The 7,290-nt window shown below is 36.4% G+C and overlaps 1 long non-coding RNA gene across 1 annotated transcript; it reads right to left on the reverse strand.

Moving 5' to 3' along the window:
• Positions 1-6,645: 6,645 nt before the first annotated feature.
• Positions 6,646-7,029, reverse strand: LOC119770480. Its single transcript, XR_005278849.1, has 3 exons — positions 6,938-7,029; positions 6,805-6,870; positions 6,646-6,749 (listed from the first exon to the last, which is right to left on the reverse strand). It is a non-coding gene; the product is annotated as an uncharacterized LOC119770480 (long non-coding RNA).
• Positions 7,030-7,290: the final 261 nt, after the last annotated feature.

A 7,290-nucleotide genomic window follows, 5' to 3' on the forward strand; every position in this document is an offset into this window, starting at 1 on the left:
GATTTTATTGCCTTTCCTCAGTAAGGTGAGGAAGGCAAAAAGATCGTCGATTTGAAAATAGTTACGTCCTCCTTACATTCATTATTGACATTTTTGTACCACGATGGGATTTTTTAATGCTCCACTTTTTAAGAGGATAAGGGAAAATTTCCACGATATTTTCTTATACAGCAGTTCCATATGAAAGTTAAAGAAAAAAAATAAAAGTGCTTCGATTTGGCTCAAAATTTTTCTGGGGGTTCCTTGGCCAAAATAATTAGACCCGTATTTTTTTGTTTGGCCATTAGGGTGGCCTACGTCGTGTTAGGGTGGTCCGAAAAATTGCCATTTTCGTCGATTTTCACAAAAACCACTTTTTCAAAAATCATAACTTCGCTCCATTCCAACCGATTTTAGCTGTCTAGGGTGCAAATGAAAGATGATAAGTTGACTTCCAAGAAAAATAATGTGGAGTTTCAAAAATCTAGCCTAACATTTGAAAAGTCTAGTGAAAACATCAAATGCCGTTTTGACGGTGTCTGGACCAAAGAGCCTATATCTGAAAATATTTTTAACGGATTCCTCGGACAATTTTACATAACATATCAAAAATTGGGCGAGGTTCATTAACAGGATTCAGAGATATGATTTTTGAAAATAAAATCCGGGTTTTCGACGCGCCGCGCGAAAGCAGGAGATTGACGAAATCGGCAAAAATCAACTTTTTCACTAAAACTGCGATAACTCGAAAATTTCAGCGATGACCTATAAATGTTAGGGTACCAAAAGTTGCGTATTTCAATTACAAAAATTTTGGTACCCTAACATCTATAGGTCATCGCTGAAATTTTCTAGTTATCACAGTTTTAGTGAAAAAAGTTGATTTTTTGCCGATTTCGTCAATTTCTCGTTTTCGCGCGCGGCGCGTCGAAAAACCCGGATTTTATTTTCAAAATCATATCTCTGAATCCTGTTAATGAACCTCACCCAATTTTTGATATATTATAAAATTGTTCGAGGAATCCGTTAAAATATTTTCAGATATAGGCTCTTTGGTCCAGACACCGTCAAAACGGCATTTGATGTTTTCATAAGACTTTTCAAATGTTAGGCTAGATTTTTGAAACTCACATTATTTTTCTTGAAAGTCCAACTTATCATCTTTCATTTGCACCCTAGACAGCTAAAATCGGTTGAAATTGAGCGAAGTTATGATTTTTGAAAAGTGGTTTTTGTGAAAATCGACGAAAATGGCCATTTTTCGGACCACCCTAACACGGCGTAGGCCACCCTAATGGCCAAACAAAAAAATACGGGTCTAATTATTTTGGCCAAGGAACCCCCAGAAAAATTTTGAGCCCGATCGGAGAACTTTTATTTTTTTTCTTTAACTTTCATATGGAACTGCTGTATAATAAGTTTCGCTTGGATTTAGACGGTTTTTGGTTAGGTAAATGGTCTAAGGAGCCACCCCAGGCGAATTGAACTACCGTTTCAATTGTTGTTCGAATCCTTCGAGTGATGTCATTTCTGAGAATTCTGATTCTGATTTCTTTACTTGGATTGAATTGTATAAGCCGCCCAGGCAGTCTTCAGTTATCTCTCCTCTCTCGTGCGTGAAATATCGATATAAAAATAAAGGTATAACATCAATTTCGAGACCTTCTCTTAGTTTCATAGTTGAGTATTTAACATTTTCCGGAAATCCAAAGCCTTCGCTGTTTGAATAAAATATTAGCTTTGGCCCAAGACCTCCGATGAGCTCGTGGGTTCGATACCACAGACCACGAACTGGGTGGCACCAGCTGGCATGTCCTCTCGGTCCATGGTGCACGGTAAAGTTCATTGGCTTTACAGGACTTTTCACTCGACAATTCCAGAAACAATACACAATTTGGCGCCTTAAGGGTTACGTTTGGGGTCCTTGGAAAATCCCTCGTACAAAACTCGTGACCAAACCACCATCTTGGCTGACGCCAGCCGGGCAGTGGTCGGTCCGAAAGTTTTGCTGAATCCACTTCTTCGTGGCCTTCTTCTTATGCTAGCACTGTTGGGTTAGTTCAACCGGACGTTCTTCTACGCCCGGAATTCCCCAAACACCATCAGGGGGTGGGGTTGGTTTTGTGTTGAAAACGCTAAATTTGACCCCCTCCCCGTCTCAACCACCAGCAGGAGTTTTGCCGGGGCGAAGGCCGTGAATTAGAAAGTTGGACGCCAAAAATGGAAAACTGAAACGAAACAGTTTTCTTCCAGCAGCTGGATTGGACCGTCCGCCATCGGACGACCAGAACTTGCCTTGGAAGGAAATTTGTGGAAAACTTTGCAGAATGAACGTCCGGGCCAGTCGAGTGGGCGAACCAAGAGGGTGTGTGTGTGGTTTGCACGAAAAACCAAGATGAAAAGTTTTCCACGCGCGCCGGCGAGTTTAGTTTTCCCTGGCCAAATGAACTCTTGCCGGGAGTTGGTTGGTTTTTGGGTGGACCGCTCGGGATGGACGCACGGACGGACGAACGAACATATTTGCTTTCGCTTCAAAGTTGTTGTTTCTGCTTTGTATCGTGTGTGCTGGAACTGCTGCTGCTAGAATGTGTGTGTAGGTGGGGGTGAAAATACAAAACTTTAAACCGAAGGAGGTTCTTTTCCAAAAGTTTCCACTTGGTTGCTAATGACTTATTCAGCACTAGAGCGATGTCTATATTTGCAAGAAGAATCTGTGTTATATTTGTTATGTCTCAAAATATACCTGCTGTAAAATCTTGTAAAAAGAAGGTAAAATTATGAAAAAGGGCTTATTGGAAAAAAAATTGCACACTATGTTTTCAATTTCGCATCAAGTTGTGAAAATTTGTTTAACATAAAAAATGATTCGTGGTAACTGAAATATCATGAATTGAATAAGGAGAAATTCAAGAAATAACAATATGTTTGATAGTTTCATAGCCCCATTAAGTTTGAGATTCATCAGAAAAGGTTGATGAACTTTTCTTTTTTTGTGTACGATTGTGATTGACTGACCTCAGTATTAGCTTTCATATGTAGATAAAGCTGTTTTTCCTAATCTATTTCAATTAAACTTCTTACTAGAAATTAAACTTAAACTAAAATAAATTTAAAAAAAAACAACAATTAAGAGCTTCTGAACAGTACAAAATTAAATATAGGTAAATAATTATATCTTTGTTCATACCAACATAAAATAAAAAAAAAACTTACTGAAATTGCAAGGGAAAGGGGATAGAAATAGAAAAAGCTTAAAACTAGATCACAGTTTTTTTACCTTTATAGATGTGCTTGATCATCAGCTCCCCAAGGGCCAGGAATTGCTCTGCCTTGTTACGGCAGGTCCGAAATTGCGTCATCATCTCCCCTGCGAGAGCAAAGAACTCTGGCAGGGTAAAGAGATCTTCTCCGGTAACTTCTTGCTGGGCCGTATTGCCGCTGCCGGCAGCGACCACGCTGGCGAACGATCGCCCCCATCCAGGAGGGAACGCTGAGTTGTCCGCTGGAACCGTACGATGACCAGCTGCCGGCACGGTTTCGCTCGTACTTCGCTGAGGAGTGTTCGGGTGGTAATTAAAACAACCAAATTTTTGATCAGCAGCTTTACGTAGCAGCTTCAAAACTAGAAGTAAGTAGGGTATATGACCCTATTTTGGACCTAGTACCTATTTTGGACCTATTTTTATTAATCGAGGTATTTCAGGCTTTTAAAGTACGAATTCACTGAATTCAACCAACAGAAAGTGTAGGCAGGATCGTTTTGTATCTTACCTCTTCCAAAAATGTTAACATTTTTGATTATTTCCGCTTTTTCAGCCACTTTTTCCAACGCCATTCGAACTTCCTTTCATTTTTCTAGCACATCGATTAGGTCCAAATATTCCGGCCTCGTTGCTTATCAGATTTGGCTCGCGACACCTTGATGATTTTTTCTGTTTTGCACTGACACCAAGCAATTTCGTCTGGTTTCCGAGCAATGTAACTGTTGTTTATTTAATTCTTTCTTGTTTTCCGCCACTAAACCATTGAAATAACTATTCTATTATCGAAAAAACACATTTCAAAATATTTTTTCAAATCAGCCGCGTTGGATCAGTTTTTGGACCTACTTTGCCGTCGGTTCAAGGCTATCACCAACACATGCATAACAAGGTGTTGCCAGTTTTGTTTATTAATTTATTTCGATATTTCATTGAAATTGATTGAAATTTTTAAATTTAATATTTTGAATTGATTTTTTTGACTGTAATTATTTGAATGAAATCTAAGCTTTAAAAAGCAAATGATTAACAGAAACAATGAAAATGTGTTTTTTAAACGATAAAAATGCAAATTGATGCTAGAGATTTAGATGATTGTTAGGACCGATTGCAAATTATCCCAAAATTTAAACTGATGTTGATTTATTTTTGTCTTAACATCATTATCACCAATTTAGCCGCATATATTTTTAATTTTTGCTTCAAAAAATGCAAACTGGCTACCCGGTTGGAATTGAAGGGGAAACGATTGAAAAACCTAAAGGGTCTAGTTCATTAAATCGTCAGCTGTCACCGTGACAGGAGCTGTCAACATCGCTTACGAGTGGTTTTTGAAAAAGTCGTATGAATTAAATTTAAAAAATCTTGAGTTAGTTTTAAAAAGATCCTAAGCGCTAGTTGTAAACAAATCAATTTTTCGATTAGTTCTCGATCAATTTACGAATTATAAATAAAAAATGATTTGAATTATCATCTGCACGTCTTTTAAATGCTCTTTACTGGGAAACAAACAAAATTTGGTGTCGGAGATCGTGATGGCTTTTAAGACGTTTTGCAAACTAATCAGAGAAATATACATATGGAAAATATATTTTTTGTAAGTTTTATCATGTCAATCATGTTAGAAACACAATAAAACCAGCTAGAAAAATAAAAATCTTCGAAAAAAAATAAGAAAAAGAGGTTAATGCGATGTTAACATTATGAATTTTATGATTTGAGACATATAGCCGGGGTTGACTTTGATAGGTTTGATATTTTTCCGCAAAATGATGAGTAAAAATTGAATACGTACGGAATGGTATGGAATGGTATGGTGGTAGAGAAGTGCTCAAAGTACCTCATGAAGAACTTTTCATGAAATTTTGAAAAGTTTAAAAAGTTAGTTAACTATAACTAAGAAAATGTTGATAAATAGCATTATTTTCATCTTCTCAACGTGTCATGATTTTTTCAATGAACATGATTTTGAATCGTAAAACGGAATGCATTTTCGGATTCTTCGGACAATCTTTTAATAGGAAAAGGGTACAAGGAAAAGTTAAAATAAGTAATATAAATATTATTAAATATTTTTTGTCTTTGAAACATAATTTTAAAACATTTCATAATTTAAAGGCATTTCCAGAAAAACAAATTTCATATAAAATGTGAAAACTTTTGATTATACATGTAATACAAATCCATAATTTAATAAACAAAACTAGTGTCAACGAATTTCAGGCAAAGTTCTGAATTTTGAACAATATTACCTAAAATTTATATGTATTATATTAAAAAGCTTATAAACATAATTAACTAAGTATTGACATAAATGATTTTCTTAAAAATTATATCAGCAACCTAAGTGATAGTAAGTTGAAAGTTTAATGTTTGAAAACCTCAAATCTGCTTTTAACAAGACAAACTATGACTATCAAAGGCACCCCGGTAGTCAAACAAAGATTTTTTTCAAATATTACATTGTTTTTAAAGTGCAACATGTACTTAAACTTTTTGTAAAGCAACTGTAAAGTTTAACATGACAGATGAGAAAGTTTCACACCAAGTTACAAGCTATAACCTCCCTTTAAAATTTCTCGATTGTTTAATAATATTTGAACATAAGCTCTGCGTAAAATTTAGAACCTTTTTTCATTGTTACTTGTTATGTATCTGTGTCATTCATTTAATTTTAAGATAAGGTGTTTTTATTGCGAGTAATAACGGGTTGTCTTTTATGTTCTAATGCTTGAACAATTAGGTCGTAAGAATATGCAAATTGTAAATAGGACAGATACCTGCTAAAGATGCGTGAGTTTCCATTCAATATGATTAAAACACGTTTTCAAATTCAAATCCATTGTTTCATCATAATTGTTTAATTTCTGAAATAAATATTTTCCAAATTATAATCGTGGATAGGCCCTTTGGTTTATCAAACCGAGTTTTTGTAAGTGTGCGTGTTGCCGCCGCACGCCGCAATTCGAGTTGTCCAAATTTCAACAAATCAGAGTGTGGGTCCAAAATAGGTTCAGCGATGTCTCCAAAATACATTCAATAAGTCCAAAAAGCATCCAAAAAATGTTTTACTTGGAATGCTTATTACAATGGAATGGTTAAATTATTTTAAATTTTCAATAGTACACTTTGTTAAGCATAAATTAATGCACAAAACAATCCTGAAACGAGCCAAATTAGTTAGACCGTTCCTGAGAACTATGCGAAATATGTTGACGCTTTGCATAGTAGGTCCAAAATAGGGCCATATACCCTATATTTTAAGTTTTTTGTTTACATTCTAGGTTTAAGTTTACTCACTTAATTGGTCTTCCTTCTACGCTTTCCAAACTCCTTCCTTCACCCCTTCCTTCCTCTCTTCCTTATCTTCTCCTTTCCAATCGTCCTACATTAGTTTATAAGTTTTTATTAACATTTTTTTCCTTTTTGTTTTAGGTTTACTTACAGGTACAAATCACCCTCAGTGACGGTTCCTGGTACCGGTGGCGGATTGTTGGTTGCTTGCAACTTCTGGTAAGTATTTTAATCTTAGTTTTACATTTTTATAGAATTCTTCTTTACTTACAGGTTTGCAGCAAGGAACAAACTAGCATCTAGGCACGGTAGATTCGTCGGAGGTTCGCTTGGAATCCTGGGTAAGTAATTATCGTCAACATTTCATCCCAAATAACTAATTATTCTTCCTTTTTCCTACTTACAGGTGTGCAGAGCTGACCTTTCAATAAATCAAACTTTCTCCTACACCAAAACACTTCCTTTTTTCGCAAAACTATCCGAAACTTTAATTTCCCGCACTCAAACTACTTTTCCTACTCGAACGAACTTTTGCAATGGTGACTTGCCCAGCGTGGTTTGTTTTGACTGGGCGTCACACACGCACTTTTCGTCTCCCTTTTCTCGCGCGTTGACAGTCGGTGCGGTATCGGCCAATTACACCGTCGCCGATGCACCGCGTGGCAGTGTTCCCATCTTGGGACGCTGCTGCTTCTTCCTCTTTTCCTGCTCCTCGAGGTAATTTTTCCGTGCGCTGCATCCACGGTAGTTGCTGGTA

The sequence above is a fragment of the Culex quinquefasciatus genome, chromosome 3, assembly GCF_015732765.1.
Source record: "Culex quinquefasciatus strain JHB chromosome 3, VPISU_Cqui_1.0_pri_paternal, whole genome shotgun sequence".
Taxonomy (NCBI): Eukaryota; Metazoa; Arthropoda; class Insecta; order Diptera; family Culicidae; genus Culex; species Culex quinquefasciatus.